This window comes from Fringilla coelebs (genome assembly GCF_963513975.1).
Source record: "Fringilla coelebs genome assembly, chromosome: 3".
In the NCBI taxonomy this organism is placed as follows: domain Eukaryota; kingdom Metazoa; phylum Chordata; class Aves; order Passeriformes; family Fringillidae; genus Fringilla; species Fringilla coelebs.
The window spans coordinates 78,037,127-78,058,339 of record NC_140030.1 but is presented as its reverse complement, the minus strand read 5'-3'; the positions used below and the strand labels follow the sequence as shown (position 1 = coordinate 78,058,339).

The 21,213-nt window shown below is 44.7% G+C and overlaps 1 protein-coding gene across 2 annotated transcripts in view; it reads left to right on the top strand.

Annotated features, from left to right (window-relative positions):
* Positions 1-356: 356 nt before the first annotated feature.
* Positions 357-21,213, top strand: part of TJAP1 (tight junction associated protein 1) — a 40,017-nt gene continuing 19,160 nt past the window's right edge. Inside the window, exons 1-2 of one of the 2 annotated variants that reach the window (XM_084202542.1) lie at positions 357-489; positions 1,483-1,557. The gene's annotated coding sequence lies outside the window, so the exon portion shown is untranslated. Of the gene's footprint in view, positions 490-934; positions 1,005-1,482; positions 1,558-21,213 lie in introns of those variants that run through there. The other variant, XM_084202543.1, reaches the window with a different exon arrangement.

Here is a 21,213-nt window from a genome sequence, read left to right as displayed (position 1 = left end):
AAGGGCAGGGGCAGGGGCAGGAGCGGTTCCTGGCCCCCAGCACTGACGGCGGCAGCTCCCGTCGCGCCGCCCCTCAGGATGTTCCCAGGTCCCGGGGCAGGCGGGAAGTGGCAGGAGCGGTTAACAGCTCCCGTCGCGCCGCCCCTCAGGATGTTCCCAGGTCCCGGGGCAGGCGGGAAGGGGCAGGAGCGATTCCCGATTCCCGGTTCCCGGCCCTGACGGCGGCAGTCCCCGTCCCACCGCCCCTCGCGCTGCCGGGACCGCCCCGCCCCGCCCCCGCGCGTGCCGTCCGATGACGCAGCCGCGCCGCGACGTGGGGATTCCGCCGGATTACCCGGCGTGCCCCGCGGCAAAATGGCGGCCTGAGGCGAGAGAGCGGGGCCGGGGCCGGGCGGGGGCAAAGTTTGGGGCGGGCCCGAGGCAGGGCCGAACCGGGGCCGAACCGGCCGCAAAGTCACTGGGACCCCCGGTGGAGCCGAGCCCGACCGGGTCAGAGCCGAGCTGGGGCTCTGGGGGCGGGGAGCGGGGAGCGCGACCGGCTGGGGACGAAGCCCCGGGCGGGGCCCTCTACGGTCCTGGGCCTCTGCGGGCATCGGACGGCGCCCAGCGAGCGGGGTGGTCCTTTCTGTCCATGTGTGTGGCGAGGAATTGTAGAGTTCCCCGAGGACAGCGGGTTCGGGCGGGTCGCACCGTGGCCGGGGGGTGGTCAGCCCGGCGGGGCGGGGGCCGGGTGCAGGGGGAGGCCCCAGGGAAGGGACGGTCTCCGTGGGAAAGGGTGGTGATGCCTCAGTCATCAGGACGTTACGGAGCTCTTCCTCCCGGGGAGAGACCCGTGTAAGGGAGCAGCGCAGGCACGGGATCGGCAGGCAGAACCTGGTTCACGCAGGGTCTAGCTGTTTCTGAGTGATGGAGAGTTAGGTGGTGTGGGGGATGAGAAAGCAGTATCTCTGCAGGGAGCGTTGCTGGAGTAGGAGCTGCAAAGCGGAACAAGTCTGGGCCAGCAGGTGTGTTAAAGAGCCGGAGTGTAACTGGTAGAGGCAGTGTTGGAAGGGAAGAATCCGCATTCCTCTGTTTCAGACTCGGCGAGGGTAAATGGGAAATTGTCTGTCAGCTTGGACATCCTCTCTAGTGCAAGGCATGCTTCCCCCTGTAGAACCAGTGTGCAGCCTCTGGGAACATGGGGGGACTTTAAAGGAAATCAGGTGAACAGTAAATGCTGTACAGCTTCTGTCTCTGAGCTTGAGCACTCTGCCTAGAGTGGCATAAAGGATTATGTGCTAATACACAGATTTTTGGGTGTGCATGAGATTGCATTGGTAGGCATCAGGGTGTGCAAATGATACACAAATCTGGCAAGGTTGAGAATGACGTAGATCTGAGAGATGCCAGGTGGATCTTGTCCACTGAAAAGAATCATCCATCACAGGTAGATAGTTCTGTGCCAGTGAAAACTTTTCAGAGCTATACATTTCTGTTTTACAGATTCAGAGAAGGAACTGGAATAAAGGGCCTGTATAAAATGAAGCTATGAATCCTTACTGAATCTTCAGACAGCAGGTAAGAAAGCCAGGAATGAGCTGACGCTGAGTCAGACTGTGTTCTTTTTGTACCACTTCTCAAATTTTTTGAGAACATACCAACGACACACCTGAAACAGTGGCCCTCTTTGTGGTGTTCTCTGCATCATAGTAGGCCTGTGTTGCCAGAATTGAGAGGCATGGGGTGTCAGTGAAATGGGAATGACCCTGAGAAATTCAGCAAGAGCTTCTGGAAAGAAAAGTTCAATTAAAGTTGTAAGCCAGTGCTCTTGATATGCCATCTGGGAAAGCAATCTTAAATGTGCTCTATCAGTGCCAAAGTAGCCATGCTGTCTGTATAATTCACAAGGGGTCTGCCCAGCCATAATCCAAATCAAATCCTTTCTGGTGATCCTGCTCTTGCAATAATGGCAATGTCAAAGGTGGTTCTGGTGGCTCTCTGTTCTGTCAGGTTATTTGTTGCACCACATTATTTTTCCACACAAATTTTAACTGTTCCAGTGATGGGTGGTGCAGGTGTACCTGAGCTCACTGTTGAGATCCAGTTTAGAGGAGCAGCTGTTTGGTACCCAGCAACTTGTTTTTTTGATTGTTCACTATCAGATCACCTTTATAACAATTCCTTGCTCTCTTCACTTCCTAGTGGGTGACTGCAGAAAGCACCTATATCCATCCCAGCAGTGCTTTGCATACGGTGTGGTTTAGCTTCTGGGTGTTAAATCAGCACTTAAGCTACCAGGTCTTAGCTGTGGTATCAAGAGGAGTTTTCATTCCTTCCCAGGCACCCAGTGCTCTTGAAATCCTGTGAATTTCAGCAGGGCCAGTGGAGTTCCAAAGGGCAGCCCATGGTTATCTTCATCTTTAATATTAACAAGGCATTGGGTCAGGAGGGAATGAGTTACTTGCCAAGACCTGTTGCCTCTTCACTCTCCAAACCAGCTTTCTGAACTAAAGATGACCTTGCGTGCTTTTCCACTCTGTTTCAAGTTGTTTGTTGGCTGCTGCTAAGCCACTTGCTTTGCAGCCAACAAACCCTCAGTTCTTATCTCTGCCATCCACCCTAAATACAGTCGTGGTATAGCTTGTCAGGGAGATAGGCTAAAGCCTTGAAAAAGATGTAGTCTTTTGCAAATCTGCCTGCTTCTTGTCTCAGAGTAAAACAAATCAAGTCAGATGGACAAATGATTTTTGTTTGGCATGCTGATCTGAATGGTATCAGAGCTGGCTTGGAAAAAGGGCTTGTGGCAGCTGGTGTGGCATAAAAAATGTTTTTAAAAAGGCAAAGAAAGCCAAGCTATTTGAGAAGTAGCAAAGAAAACGAGTTTTAGTAAAATGTAACTTTATTTTTTGGTAGTTGATTTGATGCTTGTGAATCTTAGAGCCTGATGGTTTTTCTGAAGGTGAGCTCCCTAACCTGTTAAAATGTCTGCCATGCTTTATGGAGAATCTACTGAAAACTGGATTCTGAGGTTTCCATTTGTCACCACATCTAGAGTGTAGACCCAAGAAGCAGTTCAGGAGGTTATGTCCTGACTAATTTACTGTGTTATGTATTTGTTGTCGCAGGCCTCACTTCTCCAGCACAGAGTAACAACAGAACTCTCTGCCTTATGTGCTGCTGGGAGAAATGCAACATGTAGAGGTCTCAAATGAGCCTGCATGTGATACAGATTGAGGGTAGGATTCCTCTGCTAATGAATGAGGATCTGGCTTGACACCTTTTTGATTCATCTTGCTCTTTTTACTGGGATTGTCAGGATCTGGAATTCTCATAACAGAGCAGATTTTCTTGACCATCTTGACTTGATTGAGAGTAAATTTAAGGTCCTGAAACTGGGTATATTCATCTCCTTGCTTGAGGGTTTTTGTTTGGGAAGGTATCTTCTTTCTGTATGACACCCTGACCTTTGCAGAGAGAGTGCTTGTTGGCATTCAAGCCAGCTGTGTGTATTTCAGATCACTAGTAACTGGGGCTGGGGATCCTCTCTGAGATTCTTTTACACAGGACTATGTGTGTAACCTATGCAAACAGGACAAATGCCTTAGGGCATGAAATCATCCATCCTGTTTCTCTGCCAGTTCCCCTACCTGAGGGCTTTTCCTTAGATCTAGATTGGCTGAGTCTGTAACTGTAGTAGGAAGAATGTTACTTTTTAAAGTTGAAATACCTTTACTGCTTGTTGGAGGGGAAGGAGATGTTATGGTCGGAAAGGTAACTAATTTCTGCCACAGATTTATTGTGTTCAGATCATTACTGTTTCTTACTCTTCATTCTTTACTTGGAAAAGACTAACACCAGTCTTACTAGGGATTTGAGGATGAACCCATAAGTGTGTGGATGCTTAGATACTGTGGTGTTGAATGCTTTAGTAAAGCTCGGTGGAGGAGAAATGAAAAGGGTATTTCAAGCTCTGACTCCAAAATGAAGCAGACCCCTGTGTGATCCATTGTCCTGTGTATTCTGTAGCATGGTGAAATTGCTGTGGAGTGCAAGTCAGGCCCTGCCTTGTTCAAGGCTAGTGGGCACTCTGAGACCTCACTGTTTTTGCCTTCCCAGGAACTATTTGCTTGTTTTGCTCACGTCTAACCTTGCCTGAATCTTTTTGACTTCTAGGACAATTTTCTCCTTTTTACTTTGTTGTTTGTTCCATTCTCAGAAACCGTTCCCTACATTGTCAGGATGTTCATGCAAGATTTTATTCCAAATATGTTCAGCCAGAGAGGGCCAAAAGCAGCAGCTTGCGGGATGTTTTGTAGTTGGAATGACATGAGCCAGCCTCTCCGGAGTGTCCTCCTGGGACAAGCTACTCTTAGGAAGGAAATGGCGTGGAAAACCATGTAGGAGTGTGAGAATAGCTTTGCAATGGTTGGAATGCAGTATAAGCATCACTTGGGTGGGCTCAGTTTTCCTCTGCTTTTCAACAATGCTGGGTGCCAAGCCTGAGGAAGACTGCTGTGCAGGGGTAAAGGAGCTGGAATGTATTTTTCAGTTAAGGTGAATGCAATTCAGTGAAACTGATAGGCATCAAACTGAATAATGATTTTAAAGTATTTTCACATGATGTCTAATCTGTGGAAATTCACTACCACATAATAGCACTGAGGCTACGAGCTGAGCGGGTTTCAGAAAAGATCAAGCACTTAGGAGTGGAAATGTTCAGACTTGCTTTAGTTAAAGAACTTGTTTTAGAAAGTGTATTTTTCAGACCTAATCCAATCTCTTAACAGGTAAAGGTTTGAAGAAGTGGCAGTATGTTCCATAATTGTCCACTGAGGCTTCTTGCTTCAGCTACTAAACCACCTTAATGTATTGGTCTGTTTCAGGGGCAAGGTATTGAATCACTTACGTGCTATGTTAGGTTGTTCGCTGACCTTGCTTTTTGTGGTAACCGCATTAGGGGGGAAAAAAAACAAATCACCAACCAAAGAACAAATCCACAAAGCACTGCAGCTGCTCTGATTAGTCCTGGTAGTTGAGGATTTTAAGCTGGTGAAGAGCAGTGTCTGTGGAAAGATAGTGCAGTTCCTCGAGGAGGACTGTCTTACTGATAATTCTGGAGACTGCAGCTATTGTCATTTCATGCTGAGTGGTCAGGCAGAGCACTTGCTGCTTCTTCCCTTTGTTTGTAAGAGGGGAAGGAATGTGTGGAGTTTGACCTCTCCACATTGCAGTCTTGCTGTGGACTTTGGTCAGTAAGGTGTCTGAAAGGCAGGGCTTTAAGGCTGTTCAAGTGAGTTCTGGTATGTTGTAGCATGAGCCTCAATGTAATAATGTCTGTGAAGACAGTTTGTGTCCTGTGCTCACGTCCAGTCTGTTGAGGATCAGGAGAATCGTCAGTGCTGCAAGTAGGTATAAATTCAATTTGATGTATGGACTAATAAAGATAAGCAGCAGTGGCATGAAGATATGTATAAAAAGCGGCGTGTTTGTAATGTTTGCCTAAATGCAAGGGGAACTGAAGGAAAGAGTCTGTGTGTTTTCAGAGACAGAAGCACAAGATCCCTGTACAGGCCTTATGGGCCTCTTTAGGAACAACATGTGCTTTAGGGCACATGTCCTTAACCCTTTTGTGGCAGGGCTAAAAGCTGAGAATAAACAGTTACTGACTTTCATAGAAGTTTTGTATTGCTGTTAAAGTCAAATGGTCAGGATTGGAAAGTAAGTTTTCCTGCAAGGCTTAGACTGATTTTTAGGCAGAGGGCATCTGACCAGCTTCTGGTGGCAAGAGAGAACTGGTTTAAATTTTTGATTTCTTAAGGGTTAGTGAATTCAGACCTGGAAGTCCCACAGTGACTTCTATGTTTTTGGTTGAGTTGTGTGTTTGTATTTTAGCTCTGTGATAAAGCTGGCTTTGGGGATGTTGTAGGAGTCATAACTGGATTTTCTTACTCTTGTCTTAAAGTCTCAGTTGTCCGCTGTGTTAATGTAATACTCATGCACAAATGGTTCTGAAATCAAAAGGGACAGATAAGGTAGTCTCTCTAACTATTGAGGAATTACACATAAGCTCATAAAAAGCCTTAGGCGAGTTTTACTTTATAGCATTTGTTTCAAAATAATATAAGTTATTTTCCCAAGGTAATAATTAGATAATTGTTGTGGCTGTAAGGTTTTTGACCATTATTTTGGCATACTCAGAGTAACTGGTTTTGGACCTGCATATTCTTACTACAGAAGCGCTCTGCAATTCTCAAAGGTGCCTTGCTGCTCTGTCTCCTGCATCAGATTTCTTCCTGCAGCTTTAGTGTTCATTAGTGGTGACTCTGCTGCTGCCCAGCAGGAAGATTAAAAATATTCTAGGGAGATGAGTTGAAATCTGGTCTCTCACAACTGAATAGTGATTGCAGTTAAAGCTGCTGTTCTGGGTTTTTTTTTTCCCTTGAGTATTTTATTTATATTTTTTTCATTACGGAGAACTCTTCTCCCTTCTCTTTAATCTGTGGGACATTCATACCCAGTGTATTGTATGAAAAGCATTTTCAAATGCGGGAAAAAAGTGGAAAATGACAGGATGTTTGGGCTTAAAATTAAGTTGTTTTAAGTAACTTTTCTTGAGAATGGACTTCAAACTTACATCCTGCCTTTAAGCGCATTTATTTTTCTCAGCAGAAAGTGTCTTGTGCGCCAAAGTTTGCCAAATATCTTTATTTCCCTTTTAAATTTAAGCATTGCTTACACTACACTTATGTGAATACTGGGAAATGAAGACTTTGCTCAGAAGGGTTTTCTCAGGTAACTGCATTTTACTAGAGATACACTCTGTTATTAGATGTTTGTGTAGGCACTCAATCCAATTTCTTCTATGACTGATGTGGAGAGTCATTTTTGGCACACGTCTTGTACCAGTTTGGTTTGATTCCTGAAAGCAAATCAACCTTGCTGGGCTGCAGAATTTTGGTAGATTCTACTTATAAACATATTCATTTTTTCCATGATTAAATGATGCCTTTGCAAATAGGTCCCCAGGTGTTCCTGAAATAACTGTAACAGAATTCAGTGTCGTCAAGGCCCCAGCTGGATAGGGCTGTATTACTGTGCAGCTCCAGAGGTGATTTACTGCCTGACTGACAACTCGCAATATAAACATTAGTCCAAGCATGATCTTGTCCCAAAACCCCGCCTACGCAGGGAGCCAGGAGCCTTCCTGCCACGCGCCATAAATCGTTTATGGTTTGCTCATGCCTGTACATTTGAAAAGCAGCTGTGGAGTGGGGATTAGCAGTTTGCAGAAGGCCCGTGCGGGGCTAAATTGGGGTCTCTTGCTCTGGTGGTGAATACCAGTATTGGAATAGCAGGAGTGCTTCTCAGCAGTGGAAGGCAATTTACTCTGGGAATGGGGGTGGGTACAGGGTATCTGTGGGGGTGCAGCAGCCTGGAGAGAGCATTGGATTGCAATGCTCCAATTTGAGCTCTGAAGCCTGATTGAAAGCTGCCCAGCACTGTGTGGGGTTGAACAAGTCATTGTTAGTTCTGTGGGTTTAACATTTTATTTATATATTTATTACTTCTGTGTATTTTACACATATATATAGAGACACGAAATGTAAGCCTACCTCTTCTGTCTCCTAGGAGCTGAAGGATGATAGAGTTTTTCAGTGTTTTTTTTACAGTGTGAAGAGTGATTTCCCTTTTGCTAGCCCACGGTAGCAGAATCAAATTATGTGCAAGGCCATTTGGGGCTTCACAACTAATTTTAAGCTTTTATAAGAAGTTTTACTGTGCCACTTGGATTTATTACAGCTTTGCAACTTCAGCTCCCAAAGGAAAACTATTTTTGTGCTGCGATAATTTAAATTACCTCCTGTAGCTTCTAATGACTAACTCATGTTTATGGTGAAAGCTTCCATTTATCCAAACCTTGAAAGCACAATCTGTTTGGTAATGTAACTCTAGATGGATTGATGCTTTATATCAATGGCAAGTACATTGGAGCCTAAAGTCAGTTGGTACCTCCAAGTCTTGCTGTAATAAAGTGAATATGCAGGTTTTGCTGTACAGATAGGACTAGACAGTTCAGAGATCTGTGTGCTGGCTGAAGGACCAGCTGCTGAGTAAAGCAGTAATGAGTAGATCATTTTCAGCTGGGTTGGTTACTCATTAACGAATTCTTTCTTGGGTGGGTTGGGTAAGAATCCAGGTGGAATGTGTCAGCAGGGTGTCCCCTCCAGATGCATCAGCTGAATGTGAGTGCTTCCAGACTGTACCATGAACATCCATGGGGCCATGGGCAAAGACAGCGGGCTCTGGGTAAAGCAGGTGTTTGTTTCCAATATGACACAATTAGGAGACTTCTTACTATTTTATTGAAGCTTCTGAATGGGCTTTTCTCTCAAATAAGACTAGGTTCCTGGAGCTTTCTGCTGTGCTCACGTCTGTTGGAGGTTTGGGGAGAGTAGCTGGAAGGGCTGATCCTAGGCTTATTTTTCTTACTGCTTTTGGTGAAAGTCTCCATCTGCTGAGATGGAGGCCAGATAGCACCAAAATATATTTGTGGCTGTTTGTGTGGGCATTTTGAGATTTGGAAGGCACTTTGCTAATGAGCTGTAGGTCATTTCATGTCAGATTGGCTGAGGTTCCATTGAGGTGGTTCTTTGTTGCAGCATCGCATATGGACAGTGTATGTTTGAGGATCCCTATTACCTATCTCAGATGGAGAGGGCTTTCCTCCTCTTTGCTATCTCCTCTCTCTCCACAAGAAAAAAATCATCACCTGGAGAGCTGTTGACCTCCAGATTGAATTAGACGTTTTGCTGTTACTTATGTAGACCTTTCAGATGTGTACAGAGGTTAGAGAGGGGCGTGGATATGTGATGGTATTTTGAGCTTTCCTACTTTCTCGTGTTTTTGATACTGAAGTTGGAATTCACCCTTCCCTTTCCCTGGGAACTGATGTGAAGGAATTGCTGTCACCCAGAGCAAAGCTCAATCCGCTTTGCCTCGAGGCCCTGCCTCTCCAGGTTAGGACTTTGCCTGACTTCTACAGGCAGCAGTTTGTTTATGAGCTTTTGTTATGTGAATCTTGCTGTGTGGGTCTGAGGTGTACTACTGTTCAGGGCAGTGGAAGTCTCAACTCAGCCAGGATAGGAAGGGGAGGAATAGAGTTAGTACAGTTAACTCATCCCCCCCCCCCCCACACCCTCCTTTCTTCCCTGTTTCCTCACCTGCCCAGCTGTGTAGTAGGTTAGCAGTACGTGTCTGTTCTTATTCTTATGAAAGTAGACTTTGTTCTCTGAAGACTGCTAATCATGCCCCATGGGGGTGTAATCAGTTATAAGGTATTTAATACAGTGCAGGCGGGAACAGGCTGCCTGGCCGGGCTGGCAGATTGCAACACTACAATTATAAAGGGCCCCTTTCCCCCACTCACCCACCCACCGGTGGCAGGATGAGGGTACCTTGAAACAGTATTGAGTCTATGAAAAGCAAAGATGTAGTGGGGGAAGGGAGAGGAGAGGCTGTAGAGGCAGCTCCTATTCTGGGAAACAGGCAGACCTACATTCTGTGAGAGCTGCAGCCATTGCAAGTTGCACTGTTGAGACTTGTGGAGTTGGAGTGCCATCACCATCGAAGTGGATTGCACAGGGATGGCCCTTGGCAATGTGTAGAACAGCAGGGGCTTCTGTCCTGTCTGAAATGGGTTTTCTTTTGGTGGCTGGGGTTGGAGAGGTATGGAGTGGTTAAGGGGGAGAAGCCCATTCTCCTGCATGCAGTGATTTAGACACCTAATCTATAAATCCAGCCAGGCTTCTATTTATATCTCCTGATAAAAATCTATTGGTAAATTTGGCCTTCCATGCCTCATTCTTCCAAGTTCTGGAGCTACTGCCGCTTATGAAGGGAACAGGTAGCCTGAGGCCTTGAATTTCAACAGGCATGAGAAAGTCTACTGGACCTAGGTCTGGTCTGGTCTTGTTACTTAATATCAGATCATTTGCCTCTGTGAGGGCCTTGAAATGCACATGTGGGGTGTGGAGCAGCTGGGCCGCAAGCCTTATAAATCATTCCTGCTCCAGCAGTCTGCTAGATGTATGGGTATGTCTCTGGAGCTTATGGCTACATTGACCTTCCCCCTTTTAGGTTCCCTAGAGGGTTACAATGTTTCAGCCCTTAATTGGTCCTCTCTGAATTTCCTGACACTGTTTTGTGTCTGTTAAGTTCGAGTCAGATACATTCCTGCTTCAGTGCCCTTGAGGGGGTTGGTTTTCCAGTTTGGTGCTGAGGGAGCACTGGCTATTGAGTCTCAGAGTTAGTCCTTAGCACTGGGATGGATTTTTAAGGTTTTCAGGAGTGGGTTGTTTAGTTGTGTTGCACAGAGTAAGTGCAGATTCACAATGTGGGGAGTTCCCAATATAGTCTTGAGAATTCTGCTGACAGTTTCACATCTGAGGCATCCTTCAGAGTAACTTCATATCTGAGAATGTGAATTATTTGTAAAGCTTTAGAATTTGTAGGAGTGCTGTACGAAGGAGGAATAATATTTTTCTGACTAGAGCACAGAGTCTCTTTGCAGCTCTGTAATGATGAGGTTCTGAGATAAGAGGTTACCTGATGTCTTGGGTACTTGTACATTAAGTTTTTTTTCTTTTGATCACTGAAATGACCCAGTGTCAGTGCTGTAGTGGAAGAATGTTGTACTGTGAAGGTCAAATCTGTGTGTGTGGGCCGTGGAGACAAGCACTTACAGAAGGATTTTAGGGTAATGAGAAAGTGCCTCCATCCTAGAAAAGCTACTTGACTTAAGGTAGGATGGTTTTCTAGGAGTAGAAAAAGACCTGGATCCTTCCAAGCATCCCTGTTGCCCAAAGTCAACTTCTTATTCAGCCCTGCATCCTTAACTCAAGAGGTTCTCAGTGTTATATTTGTCCCATGTCTTATAGAAAGAGTCAGGGAAATTCCCTTCCCAGGCTAGTGCACAGAGCTGTTCCTGCCCTGGACTGTGGCAGCACTTCTCCCTTTGGCTTGCATGCCCAATTGAGAACTCTCCTGCCTTTCTTGTCCCATTGGCTCAAGAAATTGCCTGGAGAATTCGACCCTCACACAAATGAATTAGGGGCTGAAGCTGTCGTTAAGGTCCTGACAGTGGCCGTGCAGGCAGTGTGGGGAGGGAGCATGGCGGGTGTCAGCAGGGTGGGTGTGTGGGCTTGCTACTTGTTTTCCTTCTCTGCCTGATGAGGAATGCAATGTGTTTGCCTTCCTTGGCCTGTGGTTGCAGCCGCATTCCTGCAGTGGGAGTCAGCACGGCGGCGGGCGGCGTGCTGTTCATGCCCCGTGGCTACATGCTTTCAGCTCCACATCAAAGGTGTATTTTGTGTGTAGCTTGTGCCATTCCTGGCCACACCTGGTGGCCTGCAGGCATGCAGGAGGTGGAGTCTGGCTGTGTTTGCAGATGGCATTCAGGGTTCAGACTTTTTGCTTGTGGAAAGGCTGGAGCTGAATCCATACTAAACAACCCCAGGAATGCACCGGGAGAGCTGAGCGGCACAGTCACTCCAGGGGCATGTCCTAGCAGCAATGTTTCCTTTATAGCTGCAGCAAAATAACTCATGCCTGCTTCTCCAAAGGAACTGACTGTTTGCTTGGGTGTGTTGTATGGTTTAATTTACACCGATAAGGCCAATTAAGGTTGGTTGGTCCCCCCTGCAGCCTGTGCGCTCTTGGCAGTCAGTAGATGATTGAGTGGTTTGTGCCATGCAGCTCTGCTCAGTACACGAGATATCTGCCTGGAGATGGAATGGCTCTGGGATTTAACCTGGGCAGGAGTGCTTCCCCGAGTCAGTGGGTGAATGTTATGTTCCAGCTTCTTCTAGAAAATCTTTCTAGCTGGTAACCAGGAGCTGATGACAGGAAGTTTGCTGAAGGATGGCAGATCAGGATGTAGCTGTTATTTGGGGATCCTTGACATGGTATCTGTTTTGAGAAATGGTCACTAGTTTGCTATGCACACGTCATGCAAGCCATCCTTGTCCTCTGTAGAAGTCTTTCATTTGCCTGGCACAGGGAAATGTGGTCAGGTTTGGTTGTGTCATTATGGGCAGCCCATTGGCAAGGCTTGTGGAAGTAACAGCAGACCATCTTCTGTGTTCTGGGTAAGCCCAGGGCTGTTCATTACCCCATTTGCTTGGATCTTTTGTAGTTTCCTTTTTGGCAATTTCTGGTAGCCTGAAATTCTGCTGCCAGTCATTTCCTTATTAAAGTTAGTCTTCTGCAGAACACCTCCCTACTGCCATCCTTAGATAGTAGTAGGAATGAAAGAATTTGCTCTCAGAAGTTCTCTGGCTCTATAGCTTAGTTTTTGCTTTTTAGCAGTCCCCACACTCACCACATGAGTCATTGCAGAACTCACTGCAAAGAGGTCCATGCCACCCTCTCTCCAGAAGGCTGTATCACTTTTCAAAGCTGGATCTCAGTGATAGGTATTTAAGAGAATGTTACTTGTTCCAAGGCTCTTAGCATTGTGAAACAATTGGAAGTTATTCACATTGGGCTCTCTTCTCTTTTGGTTTCATGTAAACTGTGCATTTCATTTCAAACTAGTTGCCCCTGACTCCATATGTGACTATTAGGGCTTGGATGCTGAGAGAGCGTGTTGTCTGAATCTTCATTTTCCTTCCTCTGTTCTGTAGTGGTAGACTGGACAATATGCCCTGCAGCAACAGGAGGTGGTAGTAAAATATAAGTAAGTGTAAAATTGGATTGTGTGGCACGTTACTGATAGAACATTTAAGTGTGTATAATCATTGCCATACTGCCTGTTTCAGCTTTGTCATGCAATACAGGCTGTGGCTGCGAAGATGGATCTCTGATTTTGGATTACACACTGCTTCTGCTGACACTTTCCAGTTGCCAGGAAAGGAGTGAGGGAATAAGAATGAAATAGATATGAAGTTGGCCATGGAGGAAGTACAGCTGATTATTGGCCTTTTTCATCCTGTCAGTGAGTTTTAATATGTTGTGGGGAGAAAGTCACTAAGTCCTTGTTTTGGCTTCCCTGCGCTGGACTTCAAGACTTTAGGAATCCAGCCCTCTGTGCTCCCGTGTCTGGGCAATGTGTTCCTCTGGCTAGAGCTCTAACCCTCCCAAGTAGCTAGATCTCCCCCTGGTGGAACAGAGAGCAGAAGGCACTGCTATGGTTGGACGGTAAAATTGGGAATTGGTCTGATCCTGGGCACCTTAAGCCGGCAGCAGATGTGGTGTTTGTCCAGTTGAGACATTCCTTAGTCCAGAGTCACAGACTCAGCAGAGCCGCGCTCGTGCAGCTGCATGAAGCTGAAGGCGTGAGTGAACAGCTCACTGTCGATACTGAGCAAACACTTTGGCTGTGCAACATCTGCCTGGCTATATGCTGGCATTCCTCCATGGTCTTTGCCCTTAGATTGGCAGTGAGCTACTAGCTCTTTGGGTTGTCTGAAATTTGACAAAAAAAAGGTACCTGGAATGTGATGGCTTGCTTTCTTTAAGATATCTGGGGTTTATTAGTCCTCAGTTAGAGCCTCTCTGAGGGTAGGTGATTTCACTTGTACCTCAACTATTTCTCATTCCCTGCTTGCTCTCTGAAGAGCTGCATAGGGTTTACTTATGGGAGATCTACAGGAGGGAGCCCTGTGTAGGGGAGGAGCTTGTCTGTCTAGCATTACTAAAAAGGAGTGGTTTCCCTTAACCTTAGAATAATAAATGGACTTATGCTATCCCAAAGGACAACAGTGGTAAAGGCATTTCAGTTTTACAAGAGCAATGCCAGGCAGGGGATGTGAAGTGGACTGTAGAAGCTGACCTTGTGGTAAAACTGAAGTGATGGGCCTTTGCTGCAATTGCCCCTTGAGACAATTGCTGCTCATAATTATCTCCGGCTGAAGAACAGCACTGGTGCTAGCAATGATGATAGATGTGGAAGGAGGTAGCTAATGGGAACTCTCTCTGACTCATCTGCCACAAAGAGAAGTTGTGTCTGAGGGAAGAGCTGAAACAACCCAGCTTGGTCACAAGTGAGGAATCTGTAGTTATCCCCCTCCAAAGGAGGAAGGTGAACCTAGGAGGTACACTGCAGTATGTACAGAAGGACAAGCAGTGCAGCCCATGACTGCTGGTGGCAGGCAGCCTCCCTGTGCAGGGCAGGGGGTGAAGTTGTGATCCCCTCTGCTGTGGCTGGGATCCTGCTGTTAAAAGGACTGACTGGAGCCCAGGGGAACGGGGAGGGAGGCAGTCAGTTGCGTGCTTTACAGAGGTCATCGTGAAAGATAGGTGGGTGGATCTGTTTGTTTTTCCTAAGCTGGATTAAGCCATGTTATATTTCTGTAACAGAACTCAGAATGAAATCTCTCAGTAATGCAGTGATGCTGAAGACTAATAGAATCATTAAAAAAACCCAAGCAAAACCAAAAAACCCAAACCAAACAAGCAAGGCAAACTGAGGCAGATTAACTACAGGACCACACCACAAAAAAGAGAGAAGAAGCTCCAGGGTTACATGCTGCTTCAGGAGCCATGCTGCTGTATTATTTACAGAGTTGAGACAAGTTTTGTGCCTGTTCCTGCCCCTGGCTCAGGCTCTGAATCTACTAGGCCAAAAGCATGGATTTGAAAGCCATCTCCTTGTTCTGCCTTTGTGGCCTGTTGAGATGACTGCTTGCAGTGTGTACAGGAGTGCATGCTCTAACACTCAGTATTGTGCCTGGATCCAGAGGCTGAGTAGAAGTCAATGACGAATACTTGTTTTAGCCTCTAAAGTTGGCAGTGGTTGTGACATGGGTTAAGTGGGAGATCTCTGTGCCTGGTAGGAATCCTGCTTTGCAAAGGGGTCGGTAGCAACACCAATTGTAACCTCTGAGAAGAGAAAGGGCCGGGCTATAATCAGCTTTGGGAAAGGGCTGTGATGACCCGTTTTCTCTCTCATCCCTTTGGCTGGATGGTTTTATCCTCAAACATCACTTTGCATCTCTCAGTGCTGCTCTGCTTTTCCCTGCCAGCTTACAGCAAGTTATTGCTCATTGTAGGTGATGTGAGGTTCAGGCAGCTTGGTTGAAGAGCACCCCACTGCTGTCCTCACACAACACTGGTGTCACTGGTTCTACTACATTATGCTGACTGCTGTATGTATTCAGTGCCATAGAGATCATAAAATATTTCTGTGCTAGATCTTCTCTGATGTATAGTACAGAGGATGTCTCAAGTTCCCATGGCAATGCATCTGAATGTGCTTCTGTCACCAAAGAAAGAGGGACTTCCAGATAATGAAGATTTGAGGATTTTGTCTGTGAAAGGGGTTGGTAGTGAAGCTGCATATTATTTGCCTGCCTTTGGATGTGCCTCTGACTGATACATAATCTGGAAAAAGAGGAAGCTGACATTTGGCTAATGGCAGAGATGGCCTGTGTTGTGCAAACTACAGCTGGACCCCTGGACATGCTAACTGTTCAGCTACAGATGCAGCTGCACAATCCCCCAACAGTTAAGCCTGTACCATTCTCTGCCTCTCATATCTGACCATCTGCTAGGGAAAAGCTAATTAAACCAAAATGATTCTTGCTGGGATTAAACCCCAGCAGCAGAAAAAATTGAGTATAGTACAAATATTGTTCTACTACTGGATCAGGGCTGCTGCTTTATTTGTTCTTATAAAGAATTGCAGCTATTCAACTCAATTGCTGTCGGGTAGGTGTTTAGCTGATGCACACTTTCCTTTCTCTTTTCTATCCCAGATCATTCTTGTTTTAGGTGCAAGAGATAAGACTGTCTTGCTGATTTTTTCTTTTTTGCAGTTCTTTCTTATGACAGCTGAGTCTGTTTTTCTTTAACTTGCAACTTAATGCAAAACTGTTTTTTTGTCCTAGTGCCTCAATTCCTCTAGTTCTGGAAAGGAAATTGTTCCTACCTTCTTTGCGTGTATTTATGGTGACAATGAATCCTAGACTTGGTGTGGGTCCACATAAATTTAGAATTACACCAGTGTGAAGCTGAGACTTAAGACCAAACAGTTTATTGCAAAAATATATCTGCAGCCCTTTGAGAATTGAAGTTTAAATCTTATAAACCAAAAATGTGTAAATGTGTAAGTGTGGTTCCCTTAGCAGCCAAACTCTTGTGTACCTACAGTCTTTGATGCCATGTGATCTGGGCTTCAAAACAGCTCTTTCAAAAAAAAAAAAAAAAAAGAAAAGAAAAGAACTTACAGTTCTGGTTGATTTCAGGGCTGCTCTGTGTACTCAAGTGACAGTTCACCACTTTATTCAAAGTTGTGGTACAATTTAGTTTCTGAAGGCCAATGAGGGATTTAGTTCTCTTCAGGGGTCTCTGAGAGGATTCTTGATGATATCTTTCGGTCCTAAACTTGGAAAATTTGCGCTGAAGAGGAAGTAGTTCTACACATAGTAGCTCAGAGGCAGCCGTAGAAGGTGGCCCTGAGGAGAGAGAAATGGTTGTGTTGCTTGTATGGGTGTGAGGAAGACTGGTAAGCTCAAAGAGACACAATTGAAAAAGCAGGTAGAGATGAAAGAGTGCCAGGAGAATTAAGGTAAATTGAATTTTGGTATCCAGGAGGAAGAGTTCGAATAGTTTTTAATGAGGAATGGAAAGAACGCTACTAATTTTAGAATTGTTGAAATTTAATTTTGAGAAATATGTTTCCTGGGGAAACGCTGTTGGAACTGAGGAGATGAGAGATGATGTTAGAGTGTGGGTTTGTAGCATGTTAGGTCTGTGACCTAGGATTTGGTTTGTGTATGTGCTTGCCCCACGGTTAACAGGAAACATATGTTGGTAGAAGAGGGTCAGTAGTGAGACTCTGCCTGGGGGCAGTTAGATAACGTGCTCTAACTCCACACTCCAGTTCGCTCTGATAAACTGTTGGTGAGCCATACCCTTAGGAATGGGCAAGTGGGGAGCATTGGCTTCCTGGAACTGCTCCAGGGATGTTGTGGGAGTATGGAAAACAGTGTACAGTGTGAGTATTTGTGATCACCTTTTCCATCTTGCTTGGGGAAAGTAGAGAAAATATTAAGCTGCACTGGTCTGAGCACTGTTATGATGTTTATTTGGCATAGGATTAATAAAATTTTCAAGACATATAAATGTCAATACCTTTAGTGTCTTAATATACCTTGTGTAGTGTAGTTAGCTTATTTTGACTGGACAGAGGCCACAGTGTTGTGGGTTTGGGTTTTTTTGGAAGAAAAAAAACCTCAAACCGAACACAAAAAACCAAAACCTTTGGGAGTAGAAAAGTGCAAAAAAGGGTTAACATCAATATCAGTAAGGATTTTGCCATTGCAGGGAAGTTGTACTGATTTGACTTAATCAGATTAGAGACAGCTGTGATTATATTAGTGCAGCAATCCTGTATAGGCATCCTTAATTTAGTTTGTGTCTTGTATCTATCTATTTAACTTAAGTTGTTTCAATGTAAAGTGCGCTTAAACTGAATTAAGAACATTTGCCCAGGAGCGTTATACTGCTTTATATTATTTTCTAAGTCAATTTAATTTAGTACAGTGTATATGTAGACAAGACCTTGGGGAAAAAGCTGATCCTTTTTATTACTTGCTGAACCGTCTGTCATGTTTGGCTGCAGCCATGTGATCATGGAATGAAAGAGCCTGTTGTGGTGCATGTTGGTGGAGGATGGGCGAACTGATCATTGTGAGCCTTTGTACAACTTGGTCATTCTTAGCTGTAATGTTCAATTAAAGTAGCTTGATCCTCCTTGTAAATGAGGCCTTTTCCTGTCTAGAGCAGATGTGAGACCCCTGTAATGTTAAGTTTTGTCCTCTGCCTACCAATAAAAGTGCCGGCAATGTGGTTAGTGTCCTGTCTGTTCAGTCAGCAAAAGCAACATCTTAAAACCTGGCACAAATGTTTAATGTTAGAAAAAAATCAGATGGCTGAGCAGGTTTGAGCTGAATTTTGCTACTTTTCTTCATCCATAGCTTGAAATAATTGTCACCCAATTTTGATGCTGTTTCCTTCCTGATCTGTCTCCCAGCAGTATGTGCCACCTGCTATATGTTGTGACTTACACGCATACAGAACTTATGGCCAAGGAATAAGTAAGTACTGCAGATGTCAGTTCTCTTTGTGGTTGAAAAGGATAAATCTAGTCAATACATCTTGTGTTCTGCTTGCTGGTAAAGGCTCTATGGGAACAAAACTGGCATGTGAATTACTCTGCAAGCGTGGTTGTAGTGATAGCATTTCAGAATAAAGCTGACTGCTGTAAACAGCCATTTCATTTTTTGAATTTGTTTTTGTCAGCACCTGCAAGCATTAGAGCTGGACTTAGTGCCTCCTCAGCATTGCAGATGCTCTGTAGGCTAGGTCACTGTAGCAACTTGTCCATCTGTCCTCTGTAAATAATGCAAATAATGTGCTCTGCTCCATTGTCCCACTGTGTAGATACTGCATAGTGTGTCAGCCATCTGTGCATCACTGAGAGTCTCGGACAGAGGGCATGTTTTGGAGAGTAGATTGTGGCAAGTGTATCGTTGAATGCTCCAGCAATGAAGCATTCTCTGGCATTACTAAATCTGTGCTAGAGGGGCAGCTCAGTGACATTCAGTTCCTGGCACTGAAGAGATGGAGATTGCCATTTGCCCAGAACTTCTGAACCAAAGCTTGAAACAAGAGGGCTGCTGATATTAATTGCTGGGTGTTGTGTGAGACTCAGGGAATACTTAGAGGGGCTGAGAATCTGCCTTTCAGTATTTGAAAAATTTAAGCTGCTTCTACCGTGTCCTAATTAAATGCCTTTTGATTTTATGCTCTGGGAAGGTAATATGATTTTTCCCCCTCTTCTTCCCCTCCTACACAGCACAGGATATGACAGAGGTCTGGGAAAGGAATTCCTGCATGATGATTTTCTACAGAAATCTCCCTCTTCCACTTCTCTTCAAATGTTTGCTTGTGGTAGCCATTCCCTTGCTTGTGTTAGAGAAAGTTTAAGGCCATGACTCCTAAGTTTCCCTTGTGTGAAGCATCAGCTTTATCCGCATATATGTTGTTAGAGTATCAAGATTTGCTTTTTCTAGCTGGGTCCAGACACTTCCAGAAATTTTTGAGAGTTCTCCTAATCTCCATGAGTTTTATCTAATGTTCTGGTATTTCTTTAAATTTCTGAGCAATGTACTCCCTAAGTATTTTCATGGGAGATCTTAAAAGAACAGATAAGACAGAGTAAGGAAGGACATGAAACCCAGGGTGCTAAGATGAAGAGACTAAAAGTTTGTAGCCTAAACTACCTTGTGAGAGTTGGAAGGATCACTGAACAAACTAAACATGCTTCTGGTGTGTCAGCAGTTCTGAATGAGAAGCTGTCATTAGCCCTTGATGTAGCTGTCTGTGCTAAAGGTAGCTTGGTAAATGACCTTTTGCTGAGTTGGTTCTTGTGCAATTACAGGTGTAGCCATTAATGGTGGTTCTATGCTTTATATGTATTAAAAAGCTGGTGCTCATTTCCTGGTCAAAATCTCCCCTGGGTATTTTTATTCTCCATTAACATTCCTTCTGGGGATTGAATTCTGGTCCTTTGCTTCCTGTCCTGTTCCTGTTCAGATGTTAATCAGCTGTTGCCTTCTGTTCCAGTTACACGTTGGTGATGCTAGCATTTCTTGGTCAATGTTGACCAGTCCTGGCTTCTATAAAAGAATTAGGGGAGCTAAGCTACTCTTAACACAGCAGAGAGTAGATAATAAAATGCACATTTAAGGGTGTGGAGTGCAACTGAATTATGGGGACTGAGATATTTGTATTATGGAAGGAGAGAGCAGGACTGTAAGAGAAGTGTGATTCTGATAATTTTTAAGAGAATTCTGCATGGTGCAGTGGATGTGACTGATACATGATATGTCCTGTGGTATTTCCATTCAACAGGAACTATGTATGACTGGAGTCCAGGGATTTCATTTTCTTTGGAAATGTGTTAGGTGTTAAGTAGGGCTTGTTACTTGGACTGTTGTCCAACAGCTAGCCTGATCCCTTTTTCTTGATCACTCTTGGAATTGTTCCCATGCAGAGAACAGAGGTTTCTGCCTAACAGTCAAGGTTAATTGGTATGGAAAAGCAGGAATGAGCAATAATCCCCCTGAAATTCTATTTTAATCCAAGAGTCACTATAATGCTATTACTCAACTCTGAATCCTGAGCATTAACATACAGGCAGAACTGGGATGTGAGTCTCCACTTGGAGCTGTCATCCTTTTATTTTAAAATGAGCTTCAACACAGCCAGCAGTAGAATGGATCTGAACATTCTTTTGAGATGCCTTCTCTGAATGAAAAGATCTCTCTCATTAAATGTTAAAGGGCCCTTTAATAACCTTGCAGTCCTTTTCTATTGTGCTTGGCACCAGCAGTCTACAGGTGCTGTTTTGAATTTCACACAGCTTGTTTTCCTGTCCTGGACAGACATCCCTTGGTGCAGTTATTGCATTGTCCATCTCCCTGGTTGGTAGTCTTGGTCAGGCTTTCTGCAGCAGCTTCTCAGGTAGTCTGGCTTGAGACTTCTGAAATCTAAGGTTTCCTCTATCCATAAGCACAAGAAGGCAACTAGACAAAATTCTCTTGTGTTTGCTCTTCATGAAGCTAGTCAGGCAATATTGATAACTGCTAAAGCAGGATGTGCCAATATCCTGTATTGGATATGCCTGCAGAACATAGGTTGGCCCACAGAGAGCAATATTCCAGGTTAACTGTGGTGATCAGATATGTCACAGGACATTTAGTTTTCTTGACTTGTGGGTATTGTACCTGCAAGTGTTTGGAGTGTGCTGACTCTGATAGCCACAAAAAAATCTTTCTGTAGTGTTGCATGAGAAACAAATGGGACTGTGATTGTGTTATGGAATGTATTTTTTCATTAATACAAGTTTATCTTTCTGAATAAAAAGTAGCACTAAAGAAATGCTATTTCTCTTGAGGAAGGGACACTGCTGACCCTCAGCACTGGTAAGAAGGCTGTTTAATAAGGTCAGAAAAGGCAACACAAGAAAAGGTGATGATGAAGAAAAGCTTGCAAGTTCTCTGCCTCTTTGCAGGGAGTGTTCAGCTGCTGCAACTATGAGCAGGCACAAGTTGTGTGCGTCTTAGAACCAATCTTAGGCTACCTCAGACCTCAAGATACTTGCCAAATATGAGGAAGACACTAGGTGCCTACAAATGTTGCTTTTTTTATTTCTCTTGTTCTTTCCCT